Source organism: Syngnathus floridae, chromosome 2, assembly GCF_059516105.1.
Source record: "Syngnathus floridae isolate MCC-2025c chromosome 2, RoL_Sflo_1.0, whole genome shotgun sequence".
NCBI lineage: Eukaryota > Metazoa > Chordata > Actinopteri > Syngnathiformes > Syngnathidae > Syngnathus > Syngnathus floridae.
In genome coordinates this window covers 24350962-24378412 of record NC_142414.1, presented here as the reverse complement: position 1 = coordinate 24378412, position 27451 = coordinate 24350962, and the positions used below count along the sequence as shown (strand labels likewise).

At 39.9% G+C, this 27451-nt stretch overlaps 1 protein-coding gene and 1 long non-coding RNA gene across 7 annotated transcripts in view; one reads left to right on the top strand and one right to left on the bottom strand.

Moving 5' to 3' along the window:
• cntn3a.1 (contactin 3a, tandem duplicate 1) overlaps positions 1-27213 on the bottom strand; it is an 85368-nt gene extending 58155 nt beyond the window's left edge. For 2 of the 6 annotated variants that reach the window (XR_015855567.1, XM_088367689.1), the window contains exon 1: positions 7944-8513. The gene's annotated coding sequence lies outside the window, so the exon portion shown is untranslated. Of the gene's footprint in view, positions 1-7943; positions 8517-26984; positions 27063-27190 lie in introns of those variants that run through there. The other 4 variants (XM_088367698.1, XM_088367712.1, XM_088367695.1 and 1 more) reach the window with 4 other exon arrangements.
• LOC148402711 (uncharacterized) lies at positions 8313-19865 on the top strand. Its single transcript, XR_015855590.1, has 3 exons — positions 8313-8504; positions 18181-18253; positions 18745-19865. It is a non-coding gene; the product is annotated as an uncharacterized LOC148402711 (long non-coding RNA).
• Positions 27214-27451: the final 238 nt, after the last annotated feature.

Here is a 27451-nt window from a genome sequence, read left to right as displayed (position 1 = left end):
CTTATGTTACGACATGGTGATGGAAATTGAGAATTGGTCGAACAAGGCTGTGGAGGCCTGGAGGTTGGGAATGGGTGTGTGGTGAGTAGGGAGGAGGTACACGTAGGCACACAAAGGAATATGGGTTCACTGTAATATATGAAATTGTGTTGGCTGATCATTCACCTTTGAGAGCTCAATTAACAAATGTTTGGAAACTCTTGAGATATCCCATTCAAAAGGCAGTCTCATCTGATCTTCTCATCTTTAACAGCAACCTTTTTATCTCCATTACTGGCAGACACGAGGCCACAGTTACTTGGTGGACAAAAGACATCTTTTGATCTAAAGATGCTGACTAGTAGCAGGTCAGGTACCGCAGTGACCACAGCAGTTGTTGAACATCTTCAGTGATTTACCCTTATGACTTGGTTGTCACAAGAGCAATGACTTACGGAAATTGATTACTCCCATGTTGTGTGTGTGTGTGTGCGTGTGTGTGTGTGTGTGTGCGTGCGTGCGGGTTTTCTTGTTTGCCTGCTTTTTTGGTGGTATCAGCAAGTATCCTGCGCACATTTAAGTTCTTCAACTTGTATTCTATTGATGCATCCTTTATTGACAACCTTGTGTTAGACTGCAATATTGCCATTTTTGTCCTACACCTGAAAGAAGACTATTATATAAAAGTGTTTTATTTGACTTTTGAATATATGTTTTCCTGCTGATGAATAACCTCTAATTTCCACAGACAAAAGCACTCAAGATTTCAAGCATTGTCAGAATGCTACCTCTTATCCTTGTCTCATCTGACACCAGCAGCTGAAGCTGACAAACTGAAATTGTAGTACAGTCGGACAGTGATGCCGGTTGATTTGACCCTCTCCACTACGACTGATCACGCAGCCGCTATCATTTTTTCAGGGCTCAAAAGTGTGTTGATAAAAAGGTGCTCCTCGTCCAGATGAAGATAAAAATCCACACTGAAATCCTGGGCCGTAGTACAGACACACTCTCAGTCTAGCGCACACCCTTAAGCACTGAAACATGAATGAGACCAGACACCCACTCCCTACAGAAACGACACAAGACTAGTAAAAATGGCAGAAGATGCCACATCTTTTATCACCTGAGCTGTGACTTCGCTTGATCTACAGACACCCGCTTGATCTGTGCTTTCCTCCATCCCACAGCTCTGAGTGCCTACAGGTTATTTAAAATTCATTTTCTGCCCCCGCTCCCATTGAGATTGCTAGTAATCGTGAAATTTCCCTTCCTGACCCCACGCACATGAATCAAAGTGCCACAGTAGCACTTCCGTGACAGACTGGACCAGATAGCGGCATCGTGTCAGATTGTGTCTCGCAGTTTTGTGGTGCTGTGAAACTAAATGACCAAAAACGATAGCAATTGAGCTTCATTTGTCTTTCAGTATTTGAGATTACCTCACAATGTCAAAGGTAATTAATATGCATGTACTCTCACTGGCATTAGATATGGTGTACCTTCACGATATTGTTACATCCTGTAGAGCTCTATCAGAATCATAATCAGAAACTGTTGTCCCTTCAAGGGAAATAAATTGATGCTTCAGCAGGAGCACATAAGGGACAGGGTACACAATGACAATATCAACGTTGGCTACAGTATTTGAAGCTTTACAGGTAACGTATATTGTACACAATAAGATATTTGGCCACCCACATGCTTTCAGTCAACCTGGATTATTTTTAGAACCAATAACAACATACTGTTGCAGATTGTCACAACACCATACACACAGCTAAGAGGTTTCTTCTCCTGAAATTGGAGTTTCAGTCAAGGTGCACAGTCACACACAGTACCGATTTTTGGGATCTACATCTATAGGGGAAATTTGTGCCAGAATTATTCACACAATTACATCACCAACAGAGACTGACATAGCCATCACCAAAGTTGACCATAGTAATCAATAAATCAATCATTAAGAGTTTCATAGTTGTGTGGAATTAAATGTTGATACATTTCAAAACTGTAGAGGCAAAATAGAGTGCATAATTTGGCTGCAACCAGTACGCAATGTCACTTCCTCCAAATATCCATGCATGTCTCACAAAACTTTGCAGTCTCAAGTCAAGGCTGCTTTATTTATAAAACACATTTCATTCACAAGGTAATTAATTCAATGCGTATCACATAATACAAAGTACAACATATTAAAGCATTTACAAACAAAAGTCTTAAATATATATAAAAGCAAGGCAAAGAAAAAGTAGCTTGTACAATGCAAGACAATATTAGAATATTCAAGACCAAGACCAGGCAGCGATTTATAGAACAGGAGCAGAACTTTAAAGTCTAGAGCTGACTGAAGGCCAGCGTAAAGCCTTTCAGACTAGAGTCATATGTACTGCGTTCTGATCTCTATTATGCATGCGCATTACTTAAGTCTCTCTGTACTGATTTCCGTTTCTTGTGCTGCATGTCTTTTCAATTGAATTGTTCTGGTTATAGATTAAGGTTTTGTTTTGATTACCAATGTCAGAGTGGCATTATTATCTTTGCAAAGGAATTGAAATTGAATTGAAATTTCAATCCAGCTCTGCACCTCACAGGGTTGTGCTGGTACACCTAATAAAGAGGCCAGTGAGATTATGCTGAAAACTTGTTTGAAGTGAGGTTATATGCGCCAACTAATTTCGGTTCTCCACAAACAGCTCACTATGGGAGCCAATTGAGGAAAATCCAACATATCCATCCGCCTGCCAAGACTGAGCCTCAAATATCGGTGCAAAACAAAGAGACTAATAGTGTTTTGATGTAAGCCCACAAGCCGCTGGTGTGACACATCATATGCCAGCTTCTTCATTTCTCCAAACGGGGTGCTCTGCGAGACCACTTGTCCCAATCTCCCCTATGACAAGAACAATAGCATATGTTGAAAGGTTCTCCCTGCTTGCATCTGCATGTCCAGATTTAAACATCTCAAAAAAATTGCCACTGTCCTTTGATGGATTCATCCCTTCCAAATAGTCTTGAAATTTTAGCAATTTTTGGACACCAGTTTTCAGGTATCTCTTTAAAATAATAACTTCGAAGATAGCACTTAAATATGGTCGCATGGATGTGATAAATTTAGCAAAAATAGACAGAATAATCTATTGCTGCAGGGTTAAATGTATTCACCTGCTACTGCTAATAAAACCATTTTCTCTGACTGCTCTTCCAAAGTGTTGAGCTGCTGAAGCAACAATATCTTGTCATAGGATAGTCACGGAAAATGCAATGTGCTTGTTAGTGAGCTGAGTACTGGCTGCCATCATTGTCTCTACGAGCAATTTCAGGATTTTTTGTCCCAACAGTTCAAAGTTCAGTTTGAAATGTTGCAGTGGGAGAAATGTAGCAAGAAGGAGCAGGCACTGTGAGCTTTTAGATGAAAAGCTGCAGGAGACAGGCTTCAACTTTAACATCTCAGTGAGGGAAGCAGCTCTTTTCACTAAGTCCTGCTGGCACACTCACAGGAGCCATGAACAGCATCAGATGAGACCTCACTTTCTCACCAAATACTGGAAAAGGGGCCAATTACTGTCTGTTCCTATTCGGATGGAAATATGTTTCTTTGATGTCACTCCGGTATTGTGGAAGTGTTTTCCATTTCCACACACAATGAAATTGTTGTATTAGAGTATAGGGCAGGAAAACTGCTGATGTTTTCACCAAACAGGAACTCATATGAACTACATTTTTTTGCATGTGCCTTATTAGAAGAAGCAAAATGAGCAAGATCTTCTAACCCATGTTTTATTGTTTTTCAGTTATTGTTTGCAACGTTTTAGTAGATTGCTAAGAAGAAGGCACTAAACTAAACCCAGGAACGTTTATTCATGAACTTCAAGGTTGCCATGCAGGTTTAGGGTTCAAGGCGGCTAAACTTTTTAATTAAAGGGGAAGTCAACCCCGAAACTGTCTTTACAATCATATGTTGTATGTGGCCCCACCAGTCTAGTATGTGGCCCCACCAGTCTAAACACAGCATTCTGATTAATATTAAAAAAATATATATATACATGTATATATGGATATATGGATTTTGCCAGATGAATTCATATTGCACAAACAAACATTAATCAGATGAGTGTGTTTTGACTAGTTGGGCTGCACAGAACATATTATTCCAAAGAAATTGTGGGCATTGAATTCCCCTTTGTTGTGGGAATAAGCAACAGACATGATATTCTCCAGTAATCCAGCAGTCTGCACTAATGACATTATTGCCAGTCAGAGATTACAATTAACCGGTCACAATGGATAGATGTTTTGCTTATGTGGCTCCTGAGTGCCTTTTAATAAATTTTGAACGAATTCATGGAGTCGACACTCGAAAGGAGACGTCTATTTTTCTTCTTGCATTGAAGTACATCAAAGAGAGACCTTCAATAATGGACTTGAAAGCAAAAGAAAGATTTGAATCCCACTGCAGGTATCTACAAGGAACTGGCTGGTGATAGGCACCACTGGGTTCGAGAAGGCAGCTGGTAAGAAAAAAAATGTGCCAGCTATAGTTCTATCATGTCAATCATATGCATGATGTTATCAAACGCAACATGAATTATTCTGAAGCTTGCACATGTCACAGATATGGAACATATATGGTTCCATATTACAGTACAGCAATGGATATAAAACTTCTGAATGACATGCAAAAAAAAAGACTGTTGAATATTTATTTACTCCAAGAGCATTTTTGGAGTTGGCATTATAAGGGTGGCAGACTGTGTGACTTATTTGATATTGTTGAGAGATTATCCTTGAGTGAAATTATACAATCAAGCATCATAAATAGTAGAATAATGAACAGCAACTTTACATCAATTGATATATGTTATCGGGTTGCCTTGAATCAAATGGCCTTTATGTAATAAGATTAATATGATTTCTTGTATCTGGTTAGGTTAAAGTTGCTCTTAAAATATACAAAATAAAATAGCAACATGCTCTATTTTATTCAAATTTAAACTAACCTTTGTTTAAGGCATTTCATTTATAGATAGCGCAACTGTATTCGCACATAAAAACCTGGCGTGTCTTGATTTTCATGCCGACAGAATCCACAATGCACTTGTGTAGAAGTTTGGTTTATTTCTCTGCTCCATGCTGGGCGTTTTGTTTGACATGCGCCTGGTGCACCTGACAGTGTGGTAGCAGAAAGTGGACTTAACTTTTCACCTGCTGGGAACAGGTCTAACTATCAATGTGTGTCAGTTGGTGAATCTGATCAAGATGCAGGCAAATAGATTATGAATTCTGTAGACGTGTGATGGATGTAGAGCTGTCAAATTAATCAATTAACTAACAAGTAATCGATTATCAAATGTATCAACTATTTAAATGATAAACTCATTGTTTAAAGTTGTTCAAATCCTCCAATGTCAATCAAACTCAACAGTATTTTTTTATTCATGTTCGTAGTCATTCATGAAGACAGACTGATTATCTTTAGTGTGTACACCAAACAAGACATTTGCAAACACATGCGCTGACAAAAGGGACACCAGTAACTGATACAGTTTCAAAAAGGTTGGTGAGTATTAATCCTTCTTGTGTCATACTGATTAAATGCTTAGTTGGTTTTATTTACAAGTAAACAATACCAAATAATAAACAACAATAATTACGTGAATAAACTATAAAAAATGGGAGGAATGGTTTTGTCATACATTTTCATGCAAAATAAAATTTTATCAGATTATTTCGATGGGGTGGTCAATAGAATAGTGACAGCCCTAAGTGAATGTCATCGTGTTTCATTCACAAATATGAGGAGTGCGCATCCTCTGATTCACTGCAGAAATCGATTAATTGAACATATATATCATTATTACCATTTTTGAAAACATCCCACTGGTCAGACATGGAAGCTGGCTTGGGGGAGGGTGAAGGGAGGATAGCACACATGGACAATCTTCTTTGTGTGCTTTGACATGACACGGATACAAACAAATCAGTTTATTCTACCACAGAGTACCAGCACGTCTTTCGCTTTTTCAGGGACTGATCAGAGGTACTTCGAGTCACATGTGTTCATGCCCACAATGGCAACCCCCCCCTCCCCCCCTCTTTATTAATGCGGCATGTTGCACCCACTTGCATGCATTTATGAAAATACCCAAACCGAGTCTCGCTCCAGCCTATCCCTGCACAGATTTCATGCCAAATTGCACTGGCCATGAAAAAAACAAAACCTTGATGAGTAGCTACACAAAGTTCAAAGAAGGAAGGAAACATAAGTAGTGGGAACATTTTATATCGACTGTTATGATTTTAACAATGTCCAGCTTTGGAAGAATAGCCGACTACTGTATATATTGTGTATCGCCATTCAGACAAAAAATAAATAAAAAAAATACTGCGCTATGGCCTTGGCCATATTGCCTGGCTGAAGTAGATACTTAATTGATCTTGTGGGAAATTCTGCAGCACTATGCTTGCTTCACCATGTGCCCTTACAACAAAACAGATAAACATAATACATTTCTCATATTGGACAGCAGTTTTGGGTTCTTTTTAGATATTTTCCATGTGCACCAATCAACCAGTTCCTAGCCTCATGTCTCATTGCATGACAAACATGTTGTAAATGTGTGTGTGTGTGTGTGTGTGTGTGTGTGTGTGTGTTGGAGGGGTGGGGGGTGCTCATAAACAGCTGTGCAAACGGCAATGTGAAATAAAGCTTCATTAGTCGTAATCACATAAGCTATATCCAGAGCAACATACTGCCCAAAATAACCAAAAGTACTATACCCCAGAGCAAAAACTCTCTGCGGGGTAGTAAATGACCTTAACTAAATTTAGACGATAATCCACAACATTCAAACATGCAGCCGTACACCACATGTTCATATGCACCTCAGAACATGGTGAGAAGCAACTTAATCTAACATTCTGGTACTCATTTACCAATGCAGTGTCTACTTTTCCTGCTCTTCTCTGCATGTTATGTTGTTTCATCCTCTTATTTCAGACACAGTGGAATCATCACAAGTGTGTCAATGAAGGAGGTGCCCAAATAGACGTAGAAAGATGCAAAATGTGGGATGAATAATGCATCTTTAAAAAATGAGTAAATTGGTTTAAAAGTCAAGATTATACCTACAAAAAGGTAAACAAAAAAAACAAAAAAATTGCCACGGGGGCATAGTGTTTCTCAGTGATCAATTCTAAGCTGCATTGGATACACTTCAAGACACCGTTTAGATGTGCAGGTTTTCGCGAGGATTCTTTGAGAATAACTTGCAATGAAGTTGCTGACGTGCGGCTTTTGGACAATCTTAACCGCAATCAAGCTCGGAGCTCAGTTCAATTAAAAACTGGGAGAGATGATGAGCCCGGACTCAGTTCAATCCCCCCTCTGATTACTGACAGCAAATGAGTTCTGCCTGTGGCAATAGGTGGATTTGTGACCCCGCACAGAACACATGATATGTAAACAAAGATAAATGGCAATACATCCCCAAGATATACAAATTTTCTCTGATGATGCATATGTTTACAAAGCCATGCAATTAAAGACACATGCATGTACAATATGTGTGCTCACTGCTCAGGCTCAGTAATTTCTTTGGGAAATAAAAAGGATTCTGGAAAAAACTCAATAGTGCCCCGCACTCCCCCTTTAATTGTCTTTATCTTTTTGACCATGCGTTGTTCTTGTGTAGAGGTATCTTAATGTAGACTTTAAATTTTCCTAAAGTGTGGATGGATATTTTGTCTGTCTGTCATTGTGCCCTGCGACTGGCTGGCGACCAGTCCAAGGTGTACCACCCAGCTTTTCACCCAGAGTCAGCGAGGAAAAGCTCCAGCACACGCACGACCTTAATGAGGGGGTATGGAAGATGGAGATCAATGGCGAAGCAGTCAATGAACACAAATGAATGACGTTGTAATTAAATCAAATATAGTATTTAGAAGAGGCAGAAATTATTTACCCGCCTCAGTTCGAGTAGGTGGTGTTTGTCGAGTTTTATCCCTCCTCGGATATCCATGTTAAGGCGCACATCTCCTTTAAGCCTCGCACCAGTACCGAGCGTGGAAACAAACTCTTCTCACGCTTCTGTTCTTTATCCTCGAGATCCCATCGAATGCTCGTTCTTTCGTCTTTTTTTTCTCTCTCTCCTCTGCAGCTCTTCTCACTTCACGCTCCTTCTCTGAGAAGCACCGGACTCATCCGATGTGACGAAGCCCAGCAGTGGCTGTCAGATGCTGGTTCTCCTCCCGAGCGCGCTTCGCGTGTGGCGTTTTGGGGTTTGACACTAGTTGGGGTGTGCTCGCTGGCGTCTGACGTAGGTGGACGAGCGTCCGAGCGCGTGTTACGCGCACTTCCTGTGCGCACAAGGGACGCAGAGCTGGAAGACGCGCTGCATTTTTACATTTTTATGTGCAGTATTCATTCCCGCTCGAGCCAGGTATTAATTCCATAGAGATTGTAAACTATCTGAAGTTTCTGCAGAGAGGTTTCTACCAATACCATATATTATTCAACTTGCAAAGTAAGCATTATTTACATGACTACAATTTCGATCAGGGTTTCCAAGATATAGTTGCACTCAAACAAAATCCGTTACTTTAATGGAAAATTTCCTGGGTTACTAGAAAAAAAGCAAGGGGGAAAAAAGTTGATCCCCCAGAATTAACTTGAATAGTGTCGATATATAAAAGTGATAATGAAACAGAGATTTGGAGTTACTGTATGGATACTACGTAGGATCATGCTTATTTTCTTTGTCTTTGCTTTTTTAAAACATCATCATGTAAACAGTATTACCTATATATACACGTCTGTGTGTGTGTGTGTGTGCGTGTATGTATACAACATAAAAGCTGAGCGCATACTCTCTCATATATAAAATGATGTTGCCTGACATTTTTAACATGCCTTTTACTTTGTTGCTGATACAAGTCATGCCAGGTCCATCATCACAATTTAAACAAATATTTGTAGACTAACCAGCTGTGTTGACAAAACTCTTTTTATTCGCCATGCCTTTAGCCCATAATTCATCCATGTTGAGTGGGATTTAAGAGAATCAACGGGTGAAGATAATTACAGAAGAAATTAATTAATGCCCTGCTGAGCCTTTGAAAGAAGAAAGGGAGAGAAAAGGACCATTTGGATTAACCTACCAAACGAGTACAACATTCCTTAAGCAACTATGCACGCAGCTAATTATGGCACACCAAGGACCATTTGATAGTATACATAGGCAACCCTAAACCAAACATCTGAAACAGCTTTAATATATATTTATATGCTCAAACCTGGAGGGAACATTTGTCATCTTCTAACTATGATGTTTTCTAGAAAAGAAAGACAAGAATTTTGCCCCGTGCGGTTTACTTGTTTCGCTTTGCTCTCCATGGGGGGTTCGAGTATGAGTTTACTTCTATAAATGACTAGGTTTTCATTGTTGTTCGGAGGATGTCATGCTCTTACTTGGATTAGATATTTCCTCAGGCAGTAATTGAGATGCTAAAACAAGTAACTTGTTATTACTTTCAGAGTCAGACCGACATGCATTTCCAAGACCATCTTTCTGAGAGCATAAAAATATACCTTTTTTGCACAGTTTAAACCGCCATTCTATTTGCACATTTTTAATGGAAACATGTTTATTTCAAATCACAACACCGCACGTTATTCCATATTTGAAAAATAAGTGTGATTTGTGAGGAAAATAACCAAATGAGGTTTTTCAACTGGGCCAGCTCTATTTGTGAGAGTACAATACTTGGCACATAGCCCAACCTGGCATTGGCAGAGTTAGGTCTGCCCACTGTACACCTGTCTCTGTGTGATATCATTCAATTTTAATGAAGTGAAGGACAGTCGACAGCTAAATTATCTCTGTGACACATTCACACTGGTGAATGTCCTTAAGTCAGGAGGAAACAGACCTTAAAAACTGTCGAACACAAGGCTACACTAAATAAGTCATACAGCCGGGCCACATTGTTGAATTTCTCTTATTTGTTATAATCTGAGTTAATGCTTACTGCTGAGGCCACACGCTTCTGTAAATTTGCTGTTAGAATATACAGGAGTGAATACTACTGTAACTACGTAAAATGTCTTTAATGTTCGCTGCTTATAGCTCCTGGCTGTTTTTAACACCCAGTACCTCTGTCACGGTGCTGAGAATAAGCACCTGAACATGTGAAGAAGCTGGGCAGGAAACCATGCTGATTGCTGCAGAGCAGGCGCAACACCTTTTTTCTGTGGCAGTGTGATCATCTTCGACGGCATCTTCAACACCGAGAAAAAAATATCTCATTATCTCATGCAGAGAGATATCGGAATGAGATTCTTAATTACTTTTCACCTTTATACAATGAATCAAAGCCGTACCAGAGGCGGGGAGTCACCTGCGAGTAAGCGGATTCTATTGCCAGGAATGGAATGGAATGGGTCATTTAACACCTGACACACACCTCATTTGTTTATCTGACTCCAGAATGTAGATTCTCTTTTCTGGATTCAGTATAAAAGTCTTGGACACATTAATTCAAGATGTTCTGCCTCCGATGCGTTAAAATTGCGGGATCCTGTGTGAAATAGGCTGCTCATTCAAGCACTGTTCATATAAGACAAGTCAAGGAAAACTCATCTCTCCGCCACACTTTGCTTTCTGCCCCTTTGATTGACAAGAAGCTGCTATAGATCTGTCAGGGTGTCTTATATCAAAGCAATTTTGGTGAGAACAATGTCCCGTTGCAGGAGTGTATCCACTATGATGCTGTCGAGCACTGACATGAAATGCACAGATTTTGGCAGTTGTAGAAGTGTACAACTGCTTGTACTTTTCATAATGTGTACATGCATGAATGCTTGAAACAAAGTGTTTCAGAGAGCAGATATGTAAAAAAAAAAAAAAAAAAAAAAATGAAAACGTCACAATGGCAGGCTTCATTGTGACTTTGGCGCATTCCAGTAGCCTGAAGTCATTATGGCCGATAAGAATGTCCTTGTGCAAAGTAACAGCAACTTTCTGCTGAGAGCAGGACTTTGAATAGGCCCAGATGACGTTTAAAAATTATGCACAAAAAGTACTTAAAGCTGCAGTTATAGCAGAAATTAAAATATTTGCAACCACCATACTATATCAAGCCTGACTTCTACAAAATATGCCTTTTTGTGACATTTTGCATTTAGAACAACATATGTGTGGCTTATTACCAAATGATACTGTAGAAGAAGAAAAGGATATGTCATCAAACGTAACAGAAGCTTGTCACGGTAAATTCAGGGGTGTGTCAATCACTTCAAAAATAAAAACCTTACCCCAAATCGACACAATAAATTAATAACTTGTTTGCGATCACCGTATTTCCACCAAGCGGAAGAGTACACTAAACAATAAAAAGATTTGGTGAAACGTCTATGAGATAAACATTGCGGATGAGCTCTCAAAATAGCTTGACACCACCGCTGCAGGGTAATGTATGATACATCAGGGAATTCAACAATGAGGCAAACAAGAAACACAAATATCTTTAAATGAGTTACCCCTCTAATTATACTGCAGTACTGATAGCAACAAGGAATAAAATGACAAGCAGATAATGTGAAGCAGTTACACACTCCATTGCATTGTAACAATTAAGTAGCAATCAACATATGTTGCCGTGTCTACAGTCTACCTCTAACCTTACACAAGCATTATGCAAACAATGGCCATCTTTAGAATAGATGTTTTTTTTTTTTTTTTAAATCCTGGTACTGTCTGTAGTTGACTAATTAAACTATATCACCTGTTTCACCGTTTTAATCCAGCACTCAACTCATTTCACAGCAATTATCGAGATTTTTAACAACAGAAATCACGCGGCATGCTATTGAATAAAAATATCACATAAGTATGACGACTACGATAATTTCTTAAGGGTAACACACACTCAAATATTATACGCACCCTGAAAACAGCCTATTAAAAGCGCCTGGGCTAAAACGACGGGAGCACCCCTATTGGTGTTTGGGCAGGTGGACTCGTCAAATTGCACCCTCCCATTGTTTTCTTAATTTTTTTTTTTTTTAGAGAACGCTACAAAGGTTTACCTCGCTTACTTCAAAGTCAAAAAGTCAAAGTCTGCTTTATTGTCAATTTCTTCACATGCCAAGACACACAAAGAGATCGAAATTACGTTCCCACTATCCCACGATGACAAGACATAGTTCACAATGTACATATAAGTAAACAACACAAGAAAATAAAACAAGAAGGCACAAACAATGAATAAATAAGAGTGATGAATAAACAATAAATAAACAAATAACACAATAAATAAGAGCAGCAAAAATAGAGTAAGTGTGCATACAGCACACAGTCAGAATATAGCACAAAAAGTACAGGACACTACGCAGAAGGGGGAAGAGAGTTCAGGATCCGAACAGCCTGGAGAATGAAGCTGTTGGTGAGTCTGGCGGTGCGGGAGCGCAGGCTCCTGTACCTCTTCCCAGAGGGCAGAAGATCAAACAAAGAGTGAGCGGGTTGACTCACATCACTCACAATCGTGGTCGCCTTGCGGGTGAGATGGGAGGTGTAAATGCCCTTCAGGGAGGGGAGTGAAGCACCAATAATCTTACCAGCCGTGTTCACTACGCGCTGCAGGGCCTTCATGTTGTATTCAGTGCAGCTACCACCCCAGACAGCGATACAACTGGAGAGGACGCTCTCAATGGTGTCACGGTAGAATGTAGTCATGACGGCCGGAGGAGCACTTGCTCGCCTGAGTTTCCGCAGGAAGTACAGGCGGCGCTGAGCTTTCTTCGCCAGTGACGCGGTGTTGGCGGACCAGGAGAGGTCCTCACTGATGTGCACCCCCAGGAATCTGGTGCTGCTCATTCTCTCCACCACAGCACCGTCGATGGTCAGTGGCAGGTGTTGGGTGTGACCCTTCCGGAAGTCAACAACAATTTCCTTGGTCTTGTTGAGGTTCAGCAGGAGGTTGTTGTCCCTGCACCACGCGGTCAGAAGCTCAACGTCCAACCTGTACTGAGTCCCGTCGCCCTTAGTGATGAGACCCAACAGAGTCGTGTCGTCAGCAAACTTCACTACGCGGTTGTCGCTGTAGGACGCAGTGCAGTCATGCGTCAGCAGGGTGAAGAGCAGCGGACTGAGCACGCAGCCTTGGGGGGCCCCCGTGCTCAGCGCGATGCTGGCGGAGATGTTGTCGTCAACACATACCACCTGAGGCCTCTGACAGAGGAAGTCCAGTAGCCAGTTGCAGAGGTAGATACTGAGGCCCAGCTTGTCGAGTTTGCAGATGAGTCGTTGCGGCACAATGGTGTTGATGGCAGAACTGAAGTCCACAAAGAGCAATCTCACATACGAGTCCCTTCTCTCCAGGTGGGAGAGGGGCGAGTTGAGGGCAGAGCAGATGGCATCCTCAGAGGACCGTTTGGCTCGGTACGCAAACTGGAAGGGGTCTATGGTGGGGGGGAGAATGGATCTGATGTGCTCCATGACAAGCCGTTCAAAGCACTTCATGATGATGGGCGTCAGTGCCACGGGGCGGTAGTCGTTGAAGCAGGACGGAGCAGGTTTCTTCGGCACAGGTACGATGGTGGCAGCCTTGATACACGAAGGGACGATGGCCTGCTGCAGGGAAATGTTAAAGATGTCCGTGAAGACACCGGTCAGCTCCCCAGCGCAGTCCTTCAGCGCTCGACCTGGGATGTTGTCAGGGCCCGCCGCCTTACGGGCGTTGATAGCGGCAAGCGCCCTCCTCACGCTGTCGGCGGAGAGGCACAGGGACCGCTTGTGTGGAGAGGGAGTGGTCTTCAGCGGGCAAGTGCTGTTCTGGGCGTTCCAGTATGGCATTTTGACTCCTTATCGCTGATGCGAGTAGTAGTTTGCAATTGTTTTGCTTTGCTTGGCAGAGGGCAGCAATGTGGGCAACAACCATATCATGCCAGAATGCATTGTATCAAATTAGCAAAATGCAAACAATATTTTTTTAATTCATATAAAATTAGTATATATCACAAACAATGTTAGTAGTAGCAGAAGTCGGTGGTTGTATCACTGCGCCAAACAACTGAGGGAGAACTTGAATAACTTCAATCTGATTTACCCAAACAAAAATATGGCCAGTTGAGCATTTTTTGTTGTTCTTGTTGTGTGGGTTGCATCCTTGCTTTATAAAAATTATATTGGTATTGATTTTTTTCCTCATAAAACCTATTCTCTGATTGTCTTTGAGAGCATAACTCCTTTATCTTTTAAGCATTGATTGCCTTACCCAAAAGAAGTCAACATCAATAAAGAGATCATGAAATTAATGATATGCTGGATTAATGCTGTAGGGCCTGATGGTCTCATTGATGCATTAAATTGGAAACAATTTTTATAAAAGTATATATGTATCCATGTATCTTCTCTCTAGAGTGTGAGATGAATATCGTGATTCAACGCTCATAATGGACAAACATGAAAAGTTTATTTTCTGTCTTAAAATGGTAAGAACGTTGATATTGACTTGAGACTTTTTGCTCCACAGGCCAAATTTTGTGAGCGCAAGATATCTCAAAGCAAATCAAGACAGATTTTTTCTTCCTTTTCTCGCTTTTCCTCTTACCACCAGCCTTCACTTGCTGCACACTAATGACTGCCCTGCCAAAGCATTTAACCTTGAGCCAATCTGTCTTCTTATAGCTAAAAAGCTGAGCTCTTGAACCATGAAATAGAAGTAGATGTTCCGCTAACAGAGGGCTACAACCCAGACTACTTCACGATTAATCAGTTCATGCTATTTCAAATGGCATGAACTCATTGCCTAGGATCTATGAACACATCAGCTACAATCACAGGGAAGCAACTCAATTAAGGTAGCTATGGTTGACTAATTTTAAATCTTTATCAACATGATTGTTGTTAAAACTAAAAGGATTCTCAGGCCAGTAGAATTCCTAATCAAACATACTGTAGCACAAGCATGAGCTGAATTCATTATTGTCAAGTATCCTGGAGCAGCTTTCTCATTTGACACATTGTAAAGAAATTGTGAAGGTATGTGCATTGCAGTGTAAGCAGCTGTCTCCATGCACCGCAGGGCAGATGGGGGAAAAAGCTGTCACGCAGTGTGAATGAGGAAAACCTGGATGCAAAAGTTCTGTAAGGTCCACCCCGCCGCAGACCTGACTCAGCCGAGAACAATTGAAGTGGTCAATTGCCCAAGAATAACAGCTTGTGACTCTTTGCTGTACATGAAGTGGTTGAGCTTTCTTCATCTGGCATTGCAGAAGTTGTACATTTTGACCAAAATATCCAAAAATAAGTTATGAATTTTTTTTCCATCATCAGACATGGCCTCCAGATATCTTGCAGACCGGCACCATCTGTCAAAAGGTGGATTTTTTGATAACATGACATCAAACAAACCGAGTAGACACATTTATGCTCTTATTCAATGCATACTCCAGCATATGTTCACCGGCCCGGGAGTTTGGTGTGAGGTGCTATACATATCAGTATCAAGTGCGGTGGTTTGGGACCACTGATGTCAAGAAATGAGGTCAGAGAGGTGCATCAGTAACATTATGTTTACGACTCCTTCGCATTCATCATTATAATTAATAAGAAAAAGTTTAAAGACTGTTTATTTTTATTCTAACGTAATTAACTTGTGCATGTATGACTAAAAGTAACACTTTAACATTATCACACATCGCCAGTACAGTTAAAAGTTTTATGGTGGTGTCAGGTTGGCCTTTGGAACAAAATACCGTATTCTAACTCAAATTGATCTCAACGGGATGCTTTGTTTTGGAAAATGATCAAATCAAATTTTGAACAATGTTGCCAGTTGTGGCCACTCTGGGAAGGCACTGTACAGTAATGACAACTTAAATCTTTGTGGAACATTGTCTTTGCCAATGTTGTCCCAAGAATAGCATACTTTTCAAAAAAAGACCACAAACATGCAGGAACACATTACATGTAGGATTAACATTTCGAAAATGTTGTGAATTTACTCCAGCGTATTATATTACCTATTGTGACCATAAAGTAAGTCACTTCACCTTAGTTTTTAACACTGCAATTACTGTTTACCCAAGTAACATCTTCAAGTTTGTTAATTTACAGTACTTTCCGGGTGAGCTTTGTCTCAATTTGTTCAAGAGCACCACCAGGAGCCACCATATACTTCTGCTCTGAGGTTTACTGACTTCTTTCTCTTTAATGTTATTTGCCTCTAGATTAACACTGCTGTGGCTGCTATCGTGACTTTCTCAGTTTTCTCAAATGAATAATGCAGTCAAAGTTATCCAAAATGAGTCCCTCTTTCCCCAGTTTTAGTGCATTGATTTGTTACACCTCACCCAGATCTGCTCAAAGGAGACTTAACGTCTGCTCTTACAATATATTGTATATGTGCATGTGTGGGAGGATAAATGAACGACAAACAGCAAGGAAGTATCAAACGAGAAGTGCACTTTAGAGGAGCAATACAAGCGTCATCCAAGCTCTGTTTTCAAACAACTTAATACTGCTTGCAAGCCTTGAATAAAAAAATAAATAAATAAAAATTGTCTTGACATCTTATGTACAGTACTGAAATGACGGACTGACTGATTGAATACTGCTCGCTAGCCTTGGGCAAGAAAATAATGTCTTGACATCTTCTGTGCCATTATAGTACTGAGATGACTGACATCAAACTCAACAGCTCTGATACGTTGCATAAATAACTTTAAAGAAAGGTTCAAACACTTTTGGAGTCTTAATGATATGTGGAAACTGGTTCAGATAGCGATGTCATGTATACCTTTTGGCAACATGAAGGCACATAGTAGGAGATCCTCTGTAATTATTAGTGAGGAAGAAGAGTTTTTAATGAACCAGGGTTAAGGATGGGGATGAAGCTGCCTTCCTACACTTGAAACTAATTTTCATTTTTCACAATCAGTAAAATCCCTCACCCAAGAGAAATGATTAAACGCAACATCTATTATAATCATGGCAGCATAATGTCGAGGATGAAAGCAGCTTCGGTTTATTAATTTCTGATATATTACGGCTAGGGAAAAGAATGAGTACAGTATTCACATATTAAATTTGAGTATTGTATTTCCTACCCTTAATAGCACACTATGTACGTATATGTGCCTTGCTACAGTACTGTATGAGTAGACAACAAACATCTCTCCATTACTTTTGGCAAAGTTTTCAGATATGACTAACCATTTTCATTTAAATAAACCATTCCAACCAATATGATCAGGAGACAGTATTTGAATAAATGGGATAATCTAACTGGCATGAAATGTTTTCCCTTCAATCTTGATGGCTTTTAGTGCAGCGGAAAAATAAATGTAGTGAAAGGTCATCGGAGAGAAGGTTGCTGATTACTCAGCTTGAATATTGAGAGGCTACAAGAGAAATGAATGTAGTAATCTTGCCTCTTGACTCAAACTGTTGGAATCAGAAAAATGATGAGGGGCCTCCAGTAACGCCCCATATAATCTAACTCAAGGGAACATTTTTCACCGTGTTCAAAAATGTATAGAGATCAATATTTAATCAGCACCAAATATTGGACAATGCACAAAGAAGTCCCGAGATATTCAATGCAAGACACAATGTGTTGCTGTCAGCGGATGACTAAGCTTTTGGGAAGGCTTCACGATTTCATGCGTGGAAAAGCATCACAATTGTGAACCTGAATGGTCGGCGAGCTCTCTCAACCCTCTAATCCTCTTGCAGGAGGCACAGACAATTGCATTTTCAAGATGCAAGAAGCTTTTTTGTGGCAGGAACCCAGAATCATAGTTGCAGGCAGCATAAACTTCCCGAAGAGATGCGCTTGCTGTCTTGCACGTTAGAACAATGCACTTGCATGAAACTGCCACGGCTGTGGGTGTGATCAACATGCTAATTCATGCTTCAATGTCTAAGATAGGAAATGTGTATAAGTGTGTGTGTGTGTATGTGTGTGTGCGAGTGCGTGCATGTGTGTGCGTACTCCACGATTTGTGGGACATTTATAAGTGGAGGGCTCAGGTAGTAGTGCATATAAAGTATCTATGATAGTTCTGAGAACGTTTCACCCTAATGTTGGTTTGATTTAGTTGTATACTAAAACATGAAACATGTTTGTTGTTTTGTTAATAAAATTAAATCAATTAAAATATCTGTGTGCCCTGTGATTGGCTGGCAACTGGTTCAGGGTGTGCCCGCCTACTGACCGATGACTGCTGGGATAGGCTACAGCACGCCCGCGACCTCCGTGGGGACAAGTGGTACAGAAAATGGATGGATGGATATACACATACACACACACATGCGCACACACACACACACACACACACACACACTCACACACACACTCGAGTTAGGGTCGCAATGGCAAAAATGCACCACATACATTTCCTATACTCCAAAGACCAAGATTCCTTGCGAATAAAGCATGGGCAGAACACAAACCAATGTCTTGTTCCAAAAGAGATGACGTGATTGCTCTTACATGACACAATCAGATTTTTTAATCTTAGTCATATTTTAGAGAACCCCAAACTAGAGCGTATTCAGGGTTTTTGATCAGTGTACATAGCCTTTACAAAACCTGAATACTGTCAATGCTTGGGTTTTAAGAAGGTTATTGACTGCACATAAACATAGTCTGTGTGAACCACAATTTATGGTCAGATGTAAAACTATGCTAGTTTTGCAAATGTTTGCAAATTTAAGCTCTACAAAGTTGTTTGACTAATCTCTCAAAAATGTGTTACAGCTCCTGTCCTCCTTGGGACACTCGGCAATCCACCTGTCATCAGTGTGCCATACACTGGATACTTGATCCCAGAGGACAAAGCAAGGGATGCCCGAAGGGGACTTTATAATTTTGGACCAGCAGAACAGCATCCTGCAGCACGAATGAGTGCAGTCAGGATTACTCGATGTCCTCAATAGCCATAGTAACCAATGCACACACGTCCTCTAAACTCAGGACATTTTATGGAATACAATGTGAGATTGCACCGATTTTTTAACTGCAGAGGATTGACAGTAACAGAATAACAAAATGACTCATTATATTTAAAAAAAAAAAAAAAAAGCATGATGCGGTGACGTTTCTGGCCTTAACACTTACATAAAAGGGATCATTGAAAGACAGTGCGAGACAGACAGCTTGCCTCCCAGTTGGTTACATCATGTTGCCAAGGTTAGGAAAGGTCAAAGTCACCACGTGATTTTCAAACAGTGTCATGTCACTGATGTGCATCCAAGAGTCCAAATCAGATGAACTGTTGACAATATTTTGTTTGTTGTCGAGATACACGCCCAATAGGAATTGAGCTTCTTGAATTTTACTGACATTAATGGCACTGTAGATCAGGTTTAATGGTCACAAACAGAGATTCATGGTTAGATGTTCTAAGTAATAAATAATACAATTGCTGTATGGTATAAAAAGAACATGCTTGTATTTATGAGGACAGTAATACGACATTCCGCTGAGAATTTTAAATGTTAATATGGCTTAAATGAATCTGCAGGAGGCATTCTCTAAGCAATGCTCTGTCATAATAAACAGCCCTCAACTGACTCAAGCACATTTCTTTATGGATTAATACTTAATGCTTATTGCGGGCTTAAAATGTAAATCACCTCTAATTCACATGGACACACTTGGGAGGATAGTGAGAATATATATAGACTGCAGTGGACTGCGGCTCGTTCATGAGTCTTGTTTCTGCATAATAGGACATTCGCCCAAATTGTGCTTTTCATGCACTGGACATAATTTATAGCCATGTCTTTATTAATTCATTTATAATAACACTAGGCCTGAAACGTAGGTTTTTGCAGCTGTAATAATCAATCTCAATAAACAACTCTTTCTGAAACTCAGTGAATTATTTCTCACACATTTTCTGAGATAGCAATGTTTTCTGAATATACAACATTGAACCAAAGATAACAGCTCACGATTTCACAGAACATACTTTTCTTGGTTGTTTGTGAATTCAATAAAGTCAGAGGCTGCTCACTAATGAAACGGCTATAGTACATGATGTCACTTTATTTTCCCCCTGAAGACTTTCAACTCATGCGTAACAGTCTAAAAGCAAAGAGGACAAAACGTGACTTGGGCGTCTGATTCATTGGAGTGGACAGTCAAACAGAGAGCATGCAAACGTGGGTCAGAACACTCAGGAGAAGAGCCCCCCCGCAGGCTACAACATGCAGCTAAAGGTGGAGTACTCATTGAGAAACATTATAATGAGGTTTGTCACTCCCAACCATTCTGCTCGAGCAGAGAACAAGAGGGGTGCAAGTACATTTCTACTCAATGGAGCAGAATAATGGGAAGAGGGACACTCGTGTCGGGAGGGGATGGGCAGGCCCGGCCAATACTGGTTAAGGAAGCAGTGTGTACTGAAAAAAAGATGTGGCTTGCACTCTAACATCGCCGCTGATCTTATAAAGAAAGGTTACACCAGTCTTTATTTTAATGCAGTCCAACATGCATTACATATCCATCCATTATCCATAATGCTTTTCCTAGTAAGTCGGGATGCGCATGACAAATATTGGGGCAGATACAATGCACAATACATGTAAAGCTTATACAACGTGATACAAATCGTATAACTGAATGGTGTGATACTGACACAATAGAATTCAAGGTAATTTCCTGAAAGGGGGATCCTTCCATCTGTGGTCCCTTCTCAAGGTTTCTCATTTTCCCCTGGCAGGGGTTTTTTGAGTTTTTCCTTGCCCTTTTGGGAGCTTATGATCAGGGGATGCTTTGAGAATAATTGTTAATTTTTTGGCTATGTGAAGCCCTTTGAGACTGTTTGTGATTTAGGGCTATACAAATAAACTTGACTTGACTTGACTTGACTTGACGGCAGTACAGTATGAAATGCAATTTGGTACTGCACATAAAGCCTGGCTTTAATTTAATGTTTTCTGCTTTTATTGCCACTAAAATTTGTTAGAATGAGCTGAGCTGTTTGTGAGTGTCACCGCCACATTAAATTGTGATCCTTAGGTTAGGTTTGGCTAGCACACATGAGTCAAAACTTTAGACCTACAGTAAAAGTCTTTAGACACGCACCCAGGAAAGATGCCAGAGAGGCACCATTTGGTATACAGTCTTGATTTTAATATTTTGCCACCCTTCCATGACGGTTATGTGTCAAACATGGCAAAACATACTGGTTATCATGAAAACGTGTCCAGTATCATATTTTTATATCCTCACACCTAAATTTTCAAAGTGCCTTTCCAAGAACCGTATTAGATGAGAATGAGCTGGGCAACCACATGTACAAAAATGAATATCTTGACGCTCATCTCTTCATTTTTAAGAAATTACATCAATATTTAGGTGGGAAAATAACCTTTAGAGCCCGTTAAAATGCCGCTGCAAGATGTATTTACGCCCCAGGTAAGATCAAATGCTCCTACAGTGACGCAACTCACATTTGTATGCAAGTGAGGAACTCACCACAGTCCATCCCTAAGCTACGCTAAAAAGCAGTAGTAAAGTAATAATTACCGTAAATATTTGTATTGCAAATATTTTCTAAGCAGTAACACTTTTTCCCCACACGATAGGCACAAAATACGGGACGGGAAGTCAAAAGTTATCTCAGTAAAGCCCCGTTTCTACCGATAAACCTACCTGGCTCTACTCTACTCAACAAAATGAAAGAGGCTTGAATGTGACATGATAATTTCAAGGTAATCAAGAATAGACGAATAGAGTGCTCAACGTGCAGGAATGAATGGGCATGAGGCTTTGTTGGTAGGTTTGTATAGTTAACTTTTGGTAGTCGAGCCCGCATACTCAAGGTTTATCACCCTCTGATTCACATATTTTGTTTCCATTTGTTAAAAAAAAAAAACTTTATTCCCTGACTACCCCCCCACACCTCCTCCCATGTTGTCAGGATATGATAAAAGATAAATGATAAGCACATTCATATAAATGTGTAGTTTGTCTTTAATCTTCAACACGACTGTTGTTGCTGTTGAATTATTAAGGGGTTTCTCACCTCCAAAATAATAACACATCAATATAATTTATTGTTCATCTGTAGAGGGTATGACTGTCATAACAGTAAAATTAATTGCGTTTTTTTAATTAATTTAGTTATTTGAATTAATTTTGTTAATTAAATTGAATTACAGCAAACATTGTCGTTCGTATTAATTTCCATTTGACTATTTAGAATACAAACATGGTTATGTTTTGCTATTCAATATTTGTAAAGGCCAATGGTAGCCTAGTGGCTCATTTGCCAGCTAATTAAGTCAAACAGTGACTTTTATTTAATTGATTTACTCTTTATTTATTCAGGCTGCAGACAAAAAAATTAAAATAAAATAAAAGCAATTACAAAATAGTCGGATTTGTGATCAAGGTGTAGAATTGAACAAGGTAAGTGATACAGAAAAGGCAATGGATGAATATACTAGTACACATGAGGCCTCACGGTGACTGTCGGTCAGGTTTGGTTGACCCTTAGCAGGCCATCAGTGGACAGTTTTGGTCCAATTCAAGATGTTGAAACCTTCAATGATAGTTCATCACTCAGAAGCGGAAGCGACCAACCAGCTTCCAAAGAAGGCACGCACACACAGGTCTGCCATTACTGTAGGAAAGCGGCAGTCTGCCAGAAGTCTGCCACGTTGTGCGTTGAGACCTTTACACAACATATTAATTGGAGGAATACATTTCTGTGAGAAATCTATCCCCGGGCGTACTCAGTCACAGCCTGTTTCTTGCCTTCTCTCAGTGCCATTGGTATCTGCAGGCTACTCAATTTCATTCGGAATGTTCTTTTTGCTGTCACTCAAAAATCGTAAAAATGCAGCCACCTCATTCATGTTTCCATCGCATCCTTGAGTTTTCGCATCAACACATTATCACCTTCAGCTACATTCTGCATTGTCTTACGCTTCAGGGCGGCATTACTGCTGTTATCAGAAGCACCTCATTCAGAAGATTTCCTTCCTGTGGTCATCCACTTTTCTGCTGGTCTCCAAGGACCAAAGTCCATCTCTCCCACTCACATTGAAATATTAATTGAATGCCTTTCATTGTCTTATCACTCCCTCTCAAGGTGGACACGGGGTTTGGAATGACAAGCTATTGGGGGGGGGGGGGGGGGGGGGGGGCTGTTCATTATTCCAACCTATGAATTAAAAATATGTTCCTAGAAGGAGAACTCAGGAAAAGTTGGATTTTATGTTGTCAGGGTTGCAAAATAATGGTTGCACCTTACTTGATTGGAAAAGCACTACATGGAAATCTAAAGTTGGATGAAACATTATTTGATAAATAAAGGAGTGTTTGAAGAGCCCACTCAAGTAGATGCATTTGAATAAGAATAGATGCAAAAGACCATCCAGGGAACAAGAGTAATTTTAATGTTTTGCAGCTAATGAGTGAAGAAGTATGATTTAGGATCATATGAGCTAAAAGGAAACAAGTTTCATCCAGATAACTTACATTTATCATGGTTTTCAAAAAAGACTTGAACATTTAAGGCGATGACATTTTATTAAATTAAAGTTAATCTGTAAACAGAACATAATGAAAATTACAGTTTAAAACACACTGTTGATTTGAAAATTTGGCATTTAGACTAAAATAGTTTATGAGATGCTGAAATAACATATCAATATCCTTTGTAATATCCACACTTTTCATGGTGTAAAATGTGGTTTCTTATTTTTTGTGGGCGTGTTGTGGCAGGCTTTGACTGGACTGCTCAGACCAACACCATTGTTGTCAAAAGAGAGTGTATCCTCAAATCTCTGAGCATGCACCTCAATGAAGAGTGAGAGAAGCCCGTGAAGAATACAGTTCTAGTATAGTTCTTGCATTATGGTGCATTGCAGTTCTACACCACTGCAAAGAACAACCACAATAATTAACAAATTTGTAGGCAAGTCCCCAGCAGGAGCCTCAGTGGCCACAGCAGTAATGGCAAAGATGTTCCAATCCCTCCACTGAGACAATGATCTCCACGCCAGGAGGTGGCCGCTGGTGGCTGAGTCTGAGAAGATGAGAGGACGTCGGAAAGAAGCCGATGCTGGAGGTGGACAGTGACAGTGACAGATGAATCGGAAAAGTTTGAGAAATATCCACCACAGCATGGGAGATAATGAGAGCTATCAGCAAAAGAGAAGCTGCTTTAAATTGCCCCACATTTCCTCGTTCAAAATACTTGAACAGAGGATTTCCATTCAACATGCAGTGATTTTAGTGCACGCACGTATATCACTCAGGGACAGGGTCGTGCAGTGACCTTTGGAGGGGCAGGTGCTTGAGGTTAAAAAACAAGGGCACATCAGACCCGCCCCACCTTGCCGCCAGCTTGGTGGAGTCTGCTGACTGCTAAGCTAGCAAAACGCCAGCACCATCAGAAAGTACGAGAGTGAGGCTAATATAAAAAGGGCAGCTCGCTAGAATCTCACACATAGAACGAGTTTGAAATACCTTACGAAAACATTTGGTTTAAATTCAATCTAGTTATTTAGTACAGTCAAAAGAACTGGCATTCCCATCACTTCTGAAGACACGTTATTCCTCTTGTTCACTTGTACCACATACACACATGCACATAAAAATAAATGCACAACCTTTTATTGAACTTCTCAGGATGTAATAACAGAACAATTAAACTTCAACAACAAATCATCTACTTATTGATTGCTGAGTAATTGACTCTCTTGATATGAAGTGATTGCTGTACAGGCAATAACCACCACTTCTTCTTGTTTTGGCTGCTAGCAATTGGCAATGCCTTGGTTTTGCCTACTTTTGCTTCCTCTTGCTGGTGTACAACAGCGGTCTACCAATGTAAAAGGGTGGCACCGTTGAATCAAAGTATCGACGTGTTTCCTAAACTGCCAAGTGCCGTTGTTTACATTTGGCGAGGTGCATTGTGGTGCACCCAGATCTCTATTAACCAGGTCTTAACCTGTCACATGCGGGTGAATTCAATCAGTGGGAGGTAATCAGGGTACGTAAACTTGTGAGCACAACGACATATCACACAACGTTGTTTGTGGCTGGTGAGTGAAAAAAAAAAAAAAGTCAAAACCTGCTATTGTACCAAGATTCATCCATCCACTTTGTATACTACTTATCATGTTCAGGGTTACTGGAACCTCAGAAGATTTAGTGAAAAAAAAAAAAAAAAAGTCAAAACCTGCTATTGTACCAAGATTCATCCATCCACTTTGTATACTATTTATCACATTCAGGGTTACTGGAACCTCAGAAGATGTTTTTTTTAATTGTATTCTTCTTTTGCAGATTATTTGGATGTTTTATTTCAGAATGAGATGTTTATTTGATATCATAATGAAGCTCTCCTGGAAAACCACTAAAAACTTTCACAAAGGTTTCTACAGAGATTGCAATTGAGTAAGAATGCATTAAGACAAAGTTGCAGAAGTGAAAGGTTCACCACAAAGATTTAGCTTAGCATTAAATATTCCAACAAAGTCGTTTTTGACTTGCATTTAATAGTCTTCACTTGGCCAATTCTTCAATATCAAGAGTACCTCGTACTTGCAGAATGTTTTCAACAGAATCGATATCAATAAATGTGATTATAGTCAAGGGACAAGACTAATTAATGATCATGATTTACAATTAAAACCTTCCTTTGAACCATTCCATAACCATGACCCTTGTATGGTACTTTCAGCACTCTCGGGATGTAATAGTAGCTCCTGCATTTACTTTGACAGCTTCTATACAACATCAATAACTAATGTGCACATTTGAAGAGCATGGCGCCCTCATGTACTATACATGCTGTTTCTCTTTTGCATTCCAGGAAAATCTTGACTCAAAAATACTGGCTGCAATGCAACCATTTTAATAACTCAGTTGTCACATGTGCAGTGACTAAAAATAAGATAATCAAAGCATTTTTAAGGATTTTGAAGTGGGATGTTGAATGAAAATGAAGACCTTCCATGAAGAAATAATGCCCTAACAGATTTTGTGGCAAAATGCTGCACTGAAAAGGCAGAGAGAGGGCGGGGGCTTCTTTTCGCAGACAGATAGTAGGTCACAGTGAAAACAGTAGCAACAAAACTAAAGAGCTGAAGAGAGAAACATGATTCAGGGAAGCATCCTCCGCCAATGTTATAAAGGTGCAGCAATGACGCTTGGAATACTTGAATAATTCCAAGTGATGTGGTCACATGATTTTTACCCGCAAAATTGAAAGCATGGCATGTCACTGCAGGTAATATCAGGAAATCCTTAAGCTAGGTTGGATGCATTTAAAAAAAATAATAATACCTTCGATATTTGTTTCTAAACAACATGAAATGGAGTTGCAACTGCTCTAATTAGAACGGCAACCTTTTGAGGTTTATGAAACCAGACACACTCGGCCAATACAACACATGATTTACAGCACCATGCAGTATTATTGCTAATTGAGAAGATCTGAGAATCTAAATAATAATTGTCTTGTTATTCCAGAAAATATTCCATTCTGGCATTGTTTTCAATTTTCATTATATTCCAAATGGTGGTGTTGGCTTTGGCCACTGTTTAATTGATTGATTGATTTCCATTGTCTGTTTCCCCCATGGACATTTCTGTGGTTTTCATGTTGGTTACACCGCTAACGGTTCACAAACTCCAAAGTTGTAACTGAGCGTAGATTTCAGTATTATTTATAGTTTGAATAATCGCATCACGTTTGCCATAAAAAAATTGTCACATGTTCCAATAATTGTACTCAAATGGACAGGTTCAAACAAAACCTGAAATACAAATAAACTGCAGTCTTTTGTCTCATATTCATCTCTTGATCTCAAACCTAAATTTACCATGACAGGAGCCACCACACACGTCACTGACTTCTGGTGCAATGAAAAGCAATGAAAGCAAAGTCAAACGTTTGGGCCATAAGTTGTAAATGGAGCGGTCCAAACAACACTGTTCATCACCAAAAGAACATTGTACAGTACACCTACTTTGAAGGATAGTGGTAGTTGCATCATACTTTGGTGCTGTTTTTCTTCAATGGTGTTCCACAGGTCATTGCGCTCATTCTTAGTGAAAAATGAGAAATGTTTGCCAATGATTTATTCTGGTCTCATTTTTTTTTTTTTTTTTTTTTTTTTTTTTTTAGCTTACAAAAACCTGGCAAGGGTCTGTAGACCTTTTATATCCACTGTACTTCATTGTGTCTCTACTCAAATGTTAAGATGGCTTTTTCTTCTCTGACAAGGCTGTGCTAGTGTTTCAGACATGACACTTTGATAGCAGTGGACCCTCATGTGCTTTCGACAAGCCAGAACAAGCAAAGCTTCATGATGTCAGAAGTGACATAATGAGGACATTGAGAGTAGCTTTATGAGAACTGAGCTACAGAATGTTCTCGATGTCAGCAAGATGAATGGAGTACAAAAGTTCTATTTACTCATTTTGCTGCTCCGTA